At 43.5% G+C, this 15,806-nt stretch overlaps 1 pseudogene; it reads right to left on the reverse strand.

Annotated features, from left to right (window-relative positions):
- Nucleotides 1-2,661: 2,661 nt before the first annotated feature.
- On the reverse strand, nt 2,662-3,930 carry LOC130020514 (TAR DNA-binding protein 43-like; annotated as a pseudogene).
- Between the last annotated feature and the right edge of the window lie 11,876 nt (nt 3,931-15,806).

Here is a 15,806-nt window from a genome sequence, read left to right on the forward strand (position 1 = left end):
CACTACATTCTCTTTCTAGATAACCTCCTCTCCTTTCTATCTGTGTTATGGTATCTGTGTGATGATAACTATCAAGACATTATGGGAAATTATTCCTCTTCCATCCAAGGTGAAACAGTATATCTAACTTTTACCCAGACCTAACTTGCATAATTTAGGGTCACCTCAACCATATGTGAAACATGTAATCGTTTTCATCCCCTCACATATCAATTAAAGTTTCAACTTCTGTATTTTTATGGATTTGAAACCACAAACCACCTAATTGTCTCAAACCAAGAATCTGGTGGTTACCTTCACCTTCTAGTTGTCCTTCACCCATTCTAAATAAATCATATGCAAAGTCTTATTCATTACTCTTTGGTATCTCAAATTACAGTCTTATCTTTATTTCGGTTAGTCTTTGGTCCAACTACTATTACAAATCTTTGAGATAACTTGAGAATATTAGTGGGCTTATTACGTACACTTTTTCTTCTTTCTTTCTTTCTTTCTTTCTTTCTTTCTTTCTTTCTTTCTGCCTTCTTTGGCTGAGGAATAGAAAAAAAGAAAGTGGCTTACATATAATGTGAAAAATTCACTGAGACTCCTAGATGTAATCAATGTCTCAATTAAAATTTAGAACATTTCTATTATTCAGAAAGTTCTTTTGTATGCTTTTCTAGTCATTCTTTGCCAAATAATCCTAGACTGGAGCAAGTAGCCCGGGTTATTATACCATAATCTGTTTTGCATTTTTATGTATTTCTAATTTCAAAGTATGCTGCCTTGTGTCCAGTATAAGGTTTATAGAATCCCAGGGGTTGGAGCTATATAGTGCAGCTGCGCCAGGGTTCAATTTCCAGGACTCCATGTGGTCCCCAACGCACCACCAGCAGTGGTCCCTGAGCACAGAGCTAGAAGTAAGCTCTGAGCCCCAACACCAAAATGAAAGAAAAGAACATAAAAGTATTTATAGAATTCCATGAATAATTCTTTTGTATCAGGGAGAAGCATTCTATTACAGGGATTTATCACAATTTGTACACTAACCAGTGGATAAATATTTGGATGAGTTCCAGTTTCTCTAAAGCTGATGTGTATTTTTATACAGTTTGTGTATACATATGCTGTCTTATCTTCTAGGGAGAAATACAAATGGAGTTGCTAAGTATGTATTTACATTTAATTTTCTAAGGAATTTGCCACCATCACATTTGCTGCCTATTTATGAGGATTCCAGTGGCTTGCATTCTCACCAACTATAAAATTATTGGACTTTTAGATTTTAACCTTGAACATTTTTTCTTTTTTTTTAATTTAAATCAGTTTTATTTCAGAATTTCCAACATTGACAACTCTTATAAAAGCATCCGAGCACAGGGTACAAGACCACCAACAGCATCCTAGGGGTGGGCAGGCCCCAGGCCCCCCCCGCCCCCCCCCCCCCCCGCCCTCACTGGCGACTCAGCTCCGAGATTCCTGTACAGCACACAAGCTCATCCCACCAGCGCCAGGCCACATGACCACACCGACAGATCAGGAGCAGGAGAGGACACGAGGACAGACACCATACAGCATTCACAGCAGTTGACAAGGGGGCGGGCAGATACAGTATCGTGTCACTAACACATTCAGCTAACGTTGGTTCGCTAATAGTAAGACTCACTTCAAGTCTTCCAACAGACGTGGATGTCCTTTGAATGCAAGAAACGTTCGTACGTATGTTATCTGCTAACATGGCTCTCCGCACACTCTCGCACCAAAGCCACAGGTTGAGAGACACATCTCGCCCAGTTAAAGAATCTCCATTATGCACCACCAAGTCTCTGCACGCGCTCTCCTGTCCTCGCTCATACCAGCCTCTCATGCCCCGGCACCACCATCAATCCCACACAAGGTTTCAGAAGTTCAGACAGCCTTCTGGTCCACAGCACAGCCTTGCCGTCACAGCGTTGATCCGCCTCCAGGAAAGAAAGAGTAGCGGATAAAAATGGGACACCCACCGTCAGAGACACAGCCCGGCGGCGTGGGGACGAGCTCTTGCGTGCGTGGGCAAAGCAGCGGACAGAGCCCCACGGCGCAGTGAGTACAGCACTCCTGTCAGTGAGTGCTTCTTCCACAGACGTTTGAAATGAGATGAACTGCAGAGATTAAATGAAGGCTTCATATCATACTCTCGCATATGAGCGGAGACAAGTGTTAAGAAAACACACAGAAAGAAAAGAACCAAACATTGCAACACCACGATCTCCAGGGACCTTCCTACGGAGAAAATCCGTATGGTGGGGTTCAAATTAAAACGAGGAGGAAAGAATGCAGCTCTAACCAATGGGTTCCACTTTGAACATGCAAATAACTCAGGTGACAAGTCCAGGGATAAAATATTACAGGAGAAGCTTCTTGATAGCAATTGTGGTGTTGGTTTACCCGTCAGGCAAACAGCAGTTCACTTTCAAACACTCAAGAGTTCAACCCGTTATGTAACAAAACTTAGAAAATTCCTTTAGCTTTTCCTCTTTTTCTAAATGAAAAATGTCAAAATTACTGCTAAATATACTCCACACCAAACAAACCAATTTTGAAAATTCTTAGTGCATATGTATCTTACAATATACTTACCGTGAGTTTAGAAAAATTTGACTTCCCACCAGTCTTTAGCGTCTAATTGACCAGCCCAGCCTACATGCCCCAGCCCGACGACTTCGAGTCCATGCTGGAGCTGAAGTCCATGCATTGAAGCCGCTGCCCGAGCCCGCGTTGGAGGCCGACCCCCACCCGATGGCGGCGCCCGAGTTGGAGCCGCTGTACTGGTTGTTCCCAGAGCCGAAGGCCTGGTTGGGCTCTCTCTGCATGTTGGCCTGACTCTGGTTGTTCCCTGACGGGCCCGACTGGTTCTGCTGACTGGCCAGCATCCCCATCATGCCCCAGCTGCTCTGCAGGGTGGCCTGGGCCGTGGCCCTCATGGCCGGGTGGACGCTGAAGGCGCTGAAGTTCATCCCGCCCCCCATGTTGCTGCTCTGGTTGTGGCCCAGCCCCGCCCCGCCGCCCCGGCTGTTCCAGAACCCGCCCTGGTTCCCAAAGCCACCCGGATTACCACCAAATCTTCCACTTCTCTCTAACTGCCTATTGCTATTGTGCTTGGGCTCCACATTGCAGATATGCACGCTGATGATGCCTTTGATGATCAGGTCCTCGCCACACAGGGACTGGGCCACCTGATCATCTGCAAATGTGAAGAAGGCAAACGCCCCCCCCCCCCCAAGGGCTTGGGGATGAACACATCGACCACCTCCCCGTACTGGCAGAAGAACTGCCGCAGCTCGTCGGCAGTGAGGTCCTGGGTGCAGCGGCCCACAGACACCTTCCTGCTCCTCAGAGGCTCATCCGGGCTTTGCTTAGAATTTGGAAGTTTGCAGTCACACCACCGTCCATCAATCATGTGTCGCTGGGACATCACCTTCACTTGGGTCTCATACTCCGTGAACCGCACAAAGCCAAACCCTCTTTTGGTGATCAGTCTTGATATCTTTTTTTTTTACCTGGACCATGAGGACCTCCCCGAAGGTGCTGAAATACTCCTTGAGGTCCTGCTCGGTGGTCTTCCAGGGCAGGCCGAGCACGATGGGGTCGGACGTCTTCTGCACGGCCCTTTTCACCTTCACCGCCGATGAAGCATCAGCCTCCTCCATGTTCCTATTGTTATCTTTGGGGTAGTTGACCACGTAGACCAGGTTGCCCCAGCCCGCGTCGGGCGCGTGCAGGATGCCCTCCACAAGGCGCGCGTAAGGCAGGCATGCACTGCGACACGGGGTTCCGGTAGCGCAGGCCGCAGGCGCCCGGGAACTGCGCCGTGACCGTGGACAGCAGCACGATGCCATCGTCCTCGGACGGGATCTCGACGGGCTCGTCGTTCTCGTCCTCCTCCGTGACCCGGATGTACTCGGACATCTTCGCCCGCTCGGCGTCCGCTAGGTCGCTCGGAACCCACGAGGCGGCGCGCGCAACGACAGCGCCCACGACCGCTCGCTCTCGGCTCGCATTAACCTTGAACACTTTGATGTATTTATTAATCATGTCCGGGGCTCGCTCTGGCTCTCTTCCCCATGCGGCGCGGCCCCCCCCCCCCAGGAGGAGGAGGAGGAGCAGCGGCGGCGGGTCGGGGTCCGTCCCCGGTCCTGCTCGCCCGCCCTCCCGGAGCCCCGCCGCTCGCGAAGGGGGGGGTGCTCAGGGGGTCGCTGAGGCGAGCCGGAACGAAGGTCGCCAGAGAAGTGCCCTGGTTGGTCGGCGGTGTCTGTCGTCCGCGGCCGGGTGGGAGGCGGAGGCCGCGCGCCCGCGCGCGGGGGTGCTGCTGTCTGTCGGGGATCGTTCTCGACGTGGGGTTCATCCCGCCGGGGTTACGGCGGCGCCGCAGCCTGGGTCGGGCCTCGGGCCCTCCCGGGGGAGGGTGAGCGGGTGCGAATGGTCGGCGTGGCGTTCCGTGTGCCGCCGGCCGCCGCTCCCCCTCCTCCCGGGGGCGGTCCCCCGGCCCCGGCCCGGCGCCGGCCGGCTCCCCGCGGGCCAGTCGTGATCTTCCAACCGCTCTCTCCCCGCTGCCGCCGGCGGCTTTTCCGCCTCCCTCTCAGTCCCGAACCGCGCCTTCAGTCCGTTCGCGTCCATCGCCTGACGCCTCCCTCCGCCGTTGCCTCTGCGGCCCAGGCCCGTCCGGCGTCTTCCCTCGCCTCCCCCGCCGGGGGCACGTCGTGGCCGTCTCGGTCGCGGCCGCGCCCCCACCCTGTCCCAGGTAACTAGCGCATTCCGGCGCGGAGGTTTAAAGACCCTTCGGGGGCCTGCCCGTCTGCCTCGGGGTCGGGGGCGGATGGGCCCATTGGGGAGCCCCAGCTCCTCCAGACCCCGCCCCGGCCTTCTCCCCGCCCGTTCCCCCCGGGTGTCGTATTTCTATATTCTTCGTGACGTGACTATTCAAGTATTTTACACATTCTTAAATCGAGCTCTTTGGGTTCACCGATGTCTTCTATTTTTCATAATTTTTAAATTGGATTTAATTGAAATGTCATCTTGTTGTGGGACTAGACATCTATGTGCTTTTGAATACATTAGAAAGGAATTGGTGGGACCAGAGAGATAGACAGCAGGTAAGGCACCCTACTTGCACACGGTCAACTCAGGTTCAATCTCTAGCACCCTATATAGTTCCCTGAGCCCTGTTAGGAGTGATCCCTGAGCCCAGAGCTAGGAGTAACCCCTGAACAGAGCTGGGTGTGGCATCCCACCTCAATTAAAAAAAAATTGAAAAGGAAAGCAATTGGCAAGAACTAGGCTTAGAATTTAGAAAAGAAAAACATTCACTGAGGAGTTAAAAATACCCCCCCCCCCACAAAAAGAATTAGAACGATATGTTTTGCTGACTGCATTTGGAAGAGATTGATAAGAAAGAAATTGACTTTGATGCCGTAGAGAAAAGAGATGAGAGTGACTTGTTAAGTTTCCTTTCTGTCATTTTTTTATAGCCATTTACCCTGATTTACTTTACTGTTTGGACTGATTTTCTTCAATCAACCCAAAGCAGCTGCTTACTTTAGAAAGCAGAATATGTGGGAAAACATTTCAGTTCCATCATGCAATTAGTAATGACAACAAATCCAGCACTTTTGTCAGGTATGATCCAATGCTGAGGTAAGCTAGCATATGAGCACACTAAACAGAAATGATGGCCACTCAATACCTTGGTTGCAAATCACAATACCCAAAAGGAGAGAGAGAACAAAAGGGAAAGCCCTGTCACAGAGGCAGGGTGGAGAGGGGGAGGGGGTGGGAAGGTGGGAGGGGTACTGGGATCATTGGTGGTGGAGAATGGGCACTGGTGGAGGGATGGGTAACCGATCATTGTATGACTGAAATGCAAAAATGAACGTTTATAAGTATGTAACAGTATCTCATGGTGATTCACTAATAATAATAATAATAATAATAATAATAATAATAATGAATGGCTTCTTCTTCCTGGGTCTCCTGTGCTCATTTCAAGAACAGTATATTTTTCAGGTCTTAAAGTTTGAATAGCGGGATGTCAAGTGACCAAGTGAAAGAATTTCATAAGTGCTCCATGAAATTCTTTATGACATCCCTGCTGAGAATGGTGTCTATTGTTTTCCAAACATGCTGTCTCCTTCACTTTCTTAATTTCATACCATTTTCATCCTCAGTATGAAGAGGATCTTTGGTAACTTGGAATTATGCTATGGAGTGATCCTAGTCAGCAAGAAAGGTTGAGTTCGCCCCCCCGTGCCCCTCCCAGCCCCCCTCACCATCCATTTTATATAGGAGCTCCCTTTTTTAAAAAAATTAATTAACTAATTGATTAAGTTTTATTTTTTAATGAATCACCATGAGATACAGTTAGAATTACAAACTTTTGTGCTTATGTTTCAGTCATACAAAGATCGAGTACCCATCCCTCCACCAAGTGCCCATTCTCCACCACCAATGTTCCCAGTATCCTTCCCACCAACCCCCCTGGTCTCCCCCCCAACCCCCAATCCCCCTCCCACCCTTTCCGCTGCCATGGCCTCTGTGACAGGTGGATCCCCTTTCTCTCTCTCTCTCTCTCTCTCTCTCTTCCCCCCCCCTTTTGGGGCGTTGTAGTTTGCAATGCAGGTATTAAGTGGTCATCATGTTCGGTCTATAGTCTACTTTCAGCACACATTTCCCATCCCGAGCGGGTCCTTCAAGCATCCTTTACTTGGTGGTCCCTTCTCTATATGAGCTGCCTTTTAGGAGCTCCTCTTTGAAGAATGTAAAGGTCCTTTGCCAAAAATATAAAAAGCATTATCCAATGGGATTTTCTAGATGAAATATAGGAACGAAAGAGAATGAAGCTAGCAAACTGAAGTTGGAAAAGAAGGATCCTAGAGATATCATGGGCAAGGATTACCTAAATAGGCCAGGAAAATGCTCACCAATGGAAAGATTCCTGAAACAATAATGAACAAACTCTTTTTTTTTTGTCCAGCCATGACTACAATTAGCTGACCAGATGAATTGAGTCATTTCTTGTGGCTGACCTACATCTTTGGATTTTCTGTCTCTGTGTGCTTGCATGGATCACGTCTTTCTTCACTTTTTTTGTTTGTCTCATTGTCTAGTGATAATTAAAATGATAATATCAATAACAAGCACCACTTTGGGGATAAGGAAATTAAGGCTAAGAGAAATAAGACAGGAATCGTATGGCCAGAAATGGCAGCATTTGAAATCCCAGAGACAGATGCTGGGCTCTTTATGCTGAGTTACAAGGCATGACAGATTAGCAGGGAGAGTATGGGCTTGGAAACCAGGCAGTGTGGATGTGGATCTTGGTTTAGCTTCTTACTGGCTGCAGAAGCAAGTCTTTGCCACGCTGTGCTACCCTCTCCTCTGTGATGGAGAGACGATTAGAGAATATACTTCCTGTGATTGTTAGGAAACTCAATCTGGTTAAGAATGGAAGTGGCCCAAGTTCTCAGGCTAGTATGGATGACATTCACTGTCCAGTTTGCTTTCTCTTCCTTTGCTTCTTATGTTGAGTAACATAGTGCACTGCACACGATTTCTCTGCAGATGTGTCTCAACTTTACATCATGTGTGATTAGTTTTAAGAATAGACTTGTTGGGGCTGGAGTGATAACACAGCAAGTTGGGGCTGGAGTGATAACACAGCGGGTTGGGCATTTGCCTTGCATGCGGCTGACCCTGGTTTGATTCCCACTATCACATGTGGTCGCCCAAGCATCGCCAGGAGTAATTCCTGAGTGCAGAGCCAGGAGTAAGCCCTGTGCATCTCTGGGTATGACCCAAAAAGAAAGAAAAATAGACACGTTTTCATACACCCCGCTAGTGTTTGTCAGTTTTTTGTTGTTGTTGTTGCTATTGTTTTTATTGAACAAATAGGCATTGAAAAAATATCAACTGCCTAGTATTATACAGCAGAGAATATTTAAGAATGTAGACTCTGGCGTCTGACTAATCTGGGCTCAATTCCCAGATCTGCCGATCTCTAGCTATGTGCTCTTGAGCAAGTGACTAAAGCAAGCAGTGCCCCAGTTTCTTTTTCCCACACTGGGGATAATAAATATTTCCTACCTGGCTTGTTTATAGTCAGGATTATATATTATTACATGACAGATGCTCAGAATACTACAGAAGTAGTTATTTTAATGTTGTTTTTCCTTTAACGGTTTATATCTTATCTCCCAGAGTAGGCCGTAAACTTTTGGGAACCAGGGACTTGGCTAATACAGCAACACTTCACTTTCCATTCATGCAAATTCCAGCATGGAATTTGCTCAGATCCGGGCTGCTCAGAGTGAGGAGTCTCTGTAATGCGTTGTTTTTTTCTAAGTGGTAACTCCATGACCCTGTTTTGCTTCCTTGTCTGAGATCATGATAAGTCACCTCTCTTATGTCAGCACTGATAGAAGACTGGAGGGCGGGAGAGATGGTTTTCAGGTCATTTGCAGCATTTCTGCTTGCGTTTCATTGGCCAGAACATTTCTCATGACCCACCTCATGCGAGTGTCTTGGACAGGACAGTTTTCCTGTGTGCCCATGAAAGCACTGAGGTAGTTTGGTTTACACAGAGCCTTTATTTAGCCATGTCAATTGAGGGCCTAACTCCCCAAAGGAAAACCGACATGTTAGTAGAAGAGAGATGGGAAAATGCTATTGGTTAGATTATTAGATTAATTATAAGTTTATTTATGTGACCCAAGTGTCTCTTCGCAGATGCTCATCTTACCACTTTTGTCTTCAGAAAAATGATAGGGGCTGGAGCGAATGGACAGCAAGTAGGGTGCTTGCCTTGCACACAGCCAATGTGGCTTAGACCCCATGTGGTCACCTGAGCACCACCAAGAGTGATCTCAGAATAGAGCCAGGAGTAAGTCTTGAGCACTGCTGGGTGTGGTTCCGAAGCCAAAAAAACGAAAGGTAAAGATTTTTGGGGGGTCATACGTGGTGATGCTCAGAGGTTACTCCTGGCTCTGCACTTAGGAATCACTCCTGGCAGTGCTCGGAGGACTATATGGGATGCCGGAAATCCAACCTGGGTTGTCTGCCTGCAAGGTAAAGGCAGCGTGCAAGGTAAACGCCCTCCAGGTTTCACTCTGGCCCAAAAGGTGAAGATTCTTCTTTTTTTTCTTATTTAAATTTTTTTAATGAATCACCGTGAGATGCAGTTACAGACTTACAAACTTTGTGCTTACGTTTCAGTCATACAATGATCGAGTACCCATCCTTCCACCTGTGCCCATTCTCCACCACTAATGTTTCCAGTATCCCCAAAAGGTAAAGATTCTTAAGCACTTGAGTCAGCCACTTCAGACTCTCAATTCCAGCTGCATCCCATGGCTCTTGGTTATGTTCTCAGGTATTGCTTGTTCCAAAGGAAAGTGGCATATATTGTGCCCACATCTCCACAAATCTTCCTCTGCCTTAAATTTGTGGAGAGCATGATCTCTATAAAACTTGCAGGACTGGGCTGGAGCGAGAGCTTTTACCATGCACCCAGAGGATCTGGGTTTGATTCTTGGCACACCATAAGGTTCCCTGAGTAAAGCCACTGATCCCTGAGTGCAGAGTCAGGAGCAAACTCTGAGCAATGCCAGATGTGGCCCCCTCAACAAAACACCACCATCACTACCAACAACAACCCCCCCCGACAAAACTCGAGGAATTGGAAGGAATGTCCAAACAGAATTAAAGGCAAAGGAATCTGATTACTTTTGTGACTGAACTATAAACAACCTGGAAGATGTAGGCAATTGGAAAGTTGGCTTTTAAATTATCCAACTTTTTTTAGGATGAGAAAAGGACTGATCCTAAGTTAATTTAGGAAAGGATTCCTTACTAGTGAGCTTTGAAATTGAAAATAAAACCAAAAATGAACCATAGGCACTTTGAATTTTTATTTCAGATCCCCCAGTTTATTACTGAGGGTTCTCAGCTGATCTTTCTTTTTTCTTAACAATGTTTTATTTTATGTATCTATTTTTTAAATTTAATTTTACTTTTGTAAAGTTGTTCACAATAATTTGATACATGTAATATTCCAACACCAATCCCACCACCATTACACCTACCCTCCACCATATTTTGAATGTTTCCACACAGACCCCCAAACCCTGCCCCCAAACCAGGACTAAATAATTTATTTTGTATTGCTTATGAATAATCCTCAGGTGATCTTCTAATTTAAGGTTTTGTTTTGTTGGCAGTGCTTAGGGTTTAGTCCCGGCTTTACTCTCAGGGATTACTCCTGAGGTGGGGACCATATGGGATGCCCAGGATCAAACCCAGGTCGGCCTGGTGAAAGGCAAATGCCTTGCCCGTGGTACTATCGCTCCAGCCATGAACTTTTATTTAACTATCTTAGAACAACTTCCTGTTTCTCTGTCCCTTCTGGTCATTGTCCAAGAAGGTCTTCTTATTTCTTTTTTCTTAATTAAAAATATTATTTTTGCCATTTAATTAATTCATTTTACCTTTTTGCTGTGGTTTATGGATTTGTTCATGATGGTTTGGCAGAGGCATTCAATATTCCAACACCAACCCACCACCATTACATCTTCCCTCGACCATTGTCTCCAATCTTTCCAACCACCCCTTAAGCCTGCCCCTATAGCAGGCCCTCAATCATTCATTTGATATTTCTTTGTATCAATGATTTGCTAAGAGAATGATCAAAAAATATTTCTTTAGGAGAATGTTAGTGAGGAGTGTTGTGTCTCACTTTAAAGTCATTAAGGTTTTGTCAACTCTTTGTGATTTATTTGTGAATCTGAAATAGGCCCACTTTCGGAATGCCGTCTTTTTCACGAAGAATGACAGCTTTGTAATTATTACTCTTGCTCTCCACTATTTACAGTTCTTCATCGCCAAACCCCCCAATCTCTTTGTTTCCCCTTCCTCAGAACTCTTCTTATTTTAAAGAGTTGCTCTTTTCCTGATTGCATCTAAGTTCTTGATTCCACTTTAATATAGACTCTGCCTTCTCTCCACAGGCCCTTTCCCTCCCACATGTCAAACCTGATTAAAAAAAATTATTGTGGGCACCATGGTTTACAATACTTACCAGATCTGATTTATGTTGTTGACCAACTGTTTGTGGAGGGATTTGGAATGAAGCCTATAAAAACAGAGCTCTGGCTACTTGCATAGTGTTCCCACTAGATGGCAGTAGTGTATGGGCTGTAAATGCAAGTTCCTAACCATTGAAACGGAGTATCAAAAGAGAACACAGAATCCTAGTCAGTGAACACCCCATTCCCTCAACGGCACCCAGAAAGCAGTATAGGGGTGTGAGCACATTTCTTTCTGTAAGGAGACCAATGAAAGACTGGTTATGAGGGTTAGTATGAATGCAAACTGGGTATTGTAGATTTAACAAGAGCCAATAAAAGTGTTGATGACTCCGTCTCAGATTCCTCCACTCCATTAAGTAAGACAATCTTCCTGACATGGAGCTTATTGTCCTATAAAAGTTACAGCATCAGTGGTCTGCTACAACCAGATATAACAGGACGATAGGATTTGTGCACTTCATAGTCTCTTGTAACTTATTTGGCTACAAGATGTAGCCAAATGTTTGTATAGTAATACACAGTATTCTATTGTCTTGATAATAACTTTTGAAATCACTTAGGGTGATTCCTCAATCTCTGCACTTATTTTTCAAAGTTGTTTTGATTACCCTAGGTCCCCTGACTGTTAGAGTGAATTTTAGAATCAGTCTCACAATTTTTGTAGATCAAATCTTATTAGAATTGAGATAGCTTTTGATAGTCATTTTAATGATGTCTTAATAACAACATCTTAATAATGAAAGAGGAAACCTCAGATTCCCCTTGCCAGGTCTTCATTTTAGCTGTCCTCACTCTACATTTTAAATATCCCCACAAATTCCTGGACTCCTTTTGAGAGTGAGAAGTTTATAATTTTCCAAGACTATAAATTCTGACCCAGACCTTGGAAAGACAAGAAAAGAAACAATACCTGGGCATATGGTAAAATATATAAACTAAACTGTCTGAACTAAAGAGACAGTCCCCACCAGCCTAAGTCTGAATAAAAGATGTTAATTTATCTTAACACCACAAATGAGCCCTAAATTAGCAAGACCTCTGTGTGAAACAGGAAAGTGCTGAGATTTTGTTTGATAAGAAACAGGAAAACTTGGGAAATGTACACTGGTGGAGGGATGGGTGATGGAACATTGTCTGAATGAAGCCTGATCAGCGTTTGCAACTGTGTATCTCAGGGTGATTCAACAACAACAAAACAGTAAAGAAAGGAAAACAAAAAAGAAATGCAAAAATCCAGTTTTCCTATGAAAACACCACAAACTGAGCCACACTTGAAAGTCCTGTACTACATTGCTTCTTGCCTGAGGAGTCTCTCTTCTGTTTTCCTTCCCCCCACACCCCATTCCCTCATTTCTAACCCTGAATCTGAGCACCTTTATTATTCATCTTTATTTAAGAACCTACCTGGGCAGGGGGGGTGGGGGGATGGGGGGTGGGAGGGATACTGGGACCCGTGGTGGTGGAAAATGGGCACTGGTGGAGGGATGGGTATTTGATCATTGTATAATTGAAACCCAAGCACAAAAATTTGTTAGTCTACAACTGTACCTCATGGTGATTGCTAAGAAAAATTAAAAAAAAATAAAACAACCCACAAAAATATTGCAGGAGGAAAAAAAAAAAGAACCTACCTGGGAACTTTGGATGAATAAAGAGACCACCCACATTTTCTGTTCTGTGAACGTGGTATTTTCTTGTCTTTATATAATTTTTCCAAGAAAGTAGCTTTCTGTTTTATTTTTGTATTTTGTGCCACACCTGGCAGTGCTCGGGGATCACTTTACTCCTGGCTCTGTGCTCAGGGATCACTTCGGTGGGGATCTGGGGACCTTATTAGGTGCTAGCGATGAAACCTGGGTTGATCACATGCAGTGAAAATACCTCACTCTCGGCACTATCTCTCCAGCCCAGACGTTTTATTACTTACTTATTTTTGTGGTGCTGGTATTCATGCCCACTCCTCTTGCATAAAAAGCATGAACTTTTTGATAGAGCTACATCCTTGCTCCTATCACTTTATAATATAAACTTTTTTAGAGGTACAGAAAAGTTGTGAAACTAGGTATGTGGTAGGTTTGCCACGTACATCACACCCAGTCTCTCTTAACACCAACACCTTATGTATGCAAATACTTAGCAGTATCCACATAATAATTTAGAAAATATTTGCAATGTTTTGCAATACAAAATTTAAGTGTTTTGTCATATTGACTCATTAAATGAGCCAAAAGAGACTGGCAACTAAAATCCCATATACTTCTCCTACATCCTCAATCTTGTTTTTTTCCCCAGTACCCTCTTTCTGACCTAGGATTCAATTCAGGATATTTATGTTAGTGTAGTCATTTAGGTCTCCTTAGACATTAGTGGGCTGAGGTCGTGAGCAGGATTCTCTTTGATATATTTTTTGTTCTATTTCAAAGTTATCACCTAAAGTTTCCCACATAGTGAATTTTATATTAAATATGTTAAATACTCTCACACAACGCCACCTAAACATGTGTAGGTCATGTTGGTAATATTTTGTGTCCTCTCAATGCCAATATAAACTTTTGAAATGTATCTATTTCTTGGTTTTAATTTTAGAATGCCAGGAATGAAAGATTAAACTTTTTATGAACTGATGTATTTTAAGCAAAATCCATCTTATTTGTTGTTTGCTGATTGTTTTAACAGGTGATAATAATTAACATGCAACAAATGAACTCAAGGAAATAGATTGTTAATGTGAGGTATTTTCAATGTTTTTTTCATGACAACTTCTTGGAGGTGGTAACATTTGATCTTAATGCTTAAAAGCAGAAAAACAAAAAGACTTCTGTGAATACAAACACCAAGAAGAAGAAATATGCAGTGCAAATATACTCTAAGAGCTTGCCTGACTAATTCAATAAATATCCAAAGGTCAGGTGACAAGAATGAATTATTCATAGTATACAGAAGCTAAGAGATCTTGATGGAGACTTAACCCGGCCATATCCTATAACTATATAATTTTATAAATTTAGGGGGACATTTGATTTTTTTCTAAGCATGGTAGAAGACTAACAAGAGTTTAGTTTTCTCTTTTACGAGAAAATATCAGATTTAATGCATTATAGATTTTACTATGTCTTCTCTATGGAAGAAATACAAGATGGAAGCAAGATGTTGGATATAATTATTTATCCATGTTATAGTTAGTACCACGAGGGCTTTTAATGGAGGGATAGCAACAATAGAGATGACAATGAAATAGGCAGTCACCATGAGGCAAATTTTAGGCAAAATTTATTTCCAAACTAAGAAATATTTGGAATGACAAGATATAGTCAGAAAAGGAGAAAAGATTCTCAGGACAAAGTTAATCCCTGACTGTGCATAGATTTGATGAAAAGAAATCCAGAGTTCCTGGAGCATCTTAGGAAAAATAAAATCTTATATAATCAGCTATCCAAAGCAACTCAGGGCATTCTATCTTAGAAATATCTACAATTCCTATTTCTGTGTGTACTATATTCTTTTAATTCGACTCTTTTGAGTTATTGTTTTCCTTTTTCTAGAGAAGTCCATGTTCTTCCTTGAATATTCTCTACCATTTATTCAACTTTCTTCTGCTTGAATGCTTTCATTTTTATTTTCTTTCTGTGGTAAAGACAAGGAACTATGCCATGGCTGGAGGTGGGGTCTAACTTTTTTTCTCTGCAAATAACATAACCTATGAGGTTTTTATCTCAGCCTGAAAACCTCAACTTCTCAAAAATCTGGATGAACTCTCAGATTGTGTAGAGTCTCACGTGTACCTTAGCACCTTTGTGTCCATACCAAGTAGGTGCACAGAATACTCATCGTACAAAAAGATGATTTGGTATTACACCTGTTATCAGAGTTCTAACAACAACTGTTCTGTTTAGAGTAGGTATCTATTGCAAGCAATAAACATGGTACACTAATTCCAGAAACTGAGTCAATCGTTACAGTCAGAATAAAGGAAGAAGGGAAAGGTGTACCAAGATTACTGAATTCTGGATTAAACATAGTCTAGTTTATCTCATACCAGACACTCTCTAGGACCTCCTAATGCATTACCTTTTTCTCTATATCAAGAAGGCTTACTATCCATCTGGTGTTGGACCTGCAATGAAAAGCAAAGAAAGTGACAGATAAATATAGCAGAAGAAGGGTTTAGAAGAAACTCCTGAGGAATTTTACAGATTTAATAAGAGCTCAAAATTGTCTATTTTAAGTATAAAACTCGATGGTGCCTGAAAAGTCAGTAGAAAAAAAGTGAAATGGCTGCAGGACCAGAAATGAATTACAGTGTTCAGTGAATAAATTTGATGCTGTTTTTGTTCAGCCAAGATTTTAAAAAGAAAGAAAGAAACACAGCTTTCATCTTGTGACAACTGAAAGCATGCACCTCCATCCATAAAGATTATTTCTTTGTTGAACAGAACTAAATCACAAATTGATCAAGTGTGTCCTTGGGTAAAGGACACTGAACCACAGTGGGTACAGTATCCTTAAGCACAGTCTTAAAATCAGTAAGGAAAGCCCAAGCAATCTATTTTTAAAGAAATCAATTCTCCGTAAAAATATAGGGCTTGACACTGAATTGAAAATAAGCCAAAACAAAGATGTAAGGAAAATAGATAAAGTTATGCAGAAACTTTGCTTTGAGTGGTCATGCTCAAAGCAATCTAGCACATGGCATTTCTCGAATAAGTG

The sequence above is a fragment of the Sorex fumeus genome, unplaced genomic scaffold, assembly GCF_029834395.1.
Source record: "Sorex fumeus unplaced genomic scaffold, SorFum_2.1 ptg000012l, whole genome shotgun sequence".
NCBI classification, from domain to species: domain Eukaryota; kingdom Metazoa; phylum Chordata; class Mammalia; order Eulipotyphla; family Soricidae; genus Sorex; species Sorex fumeus.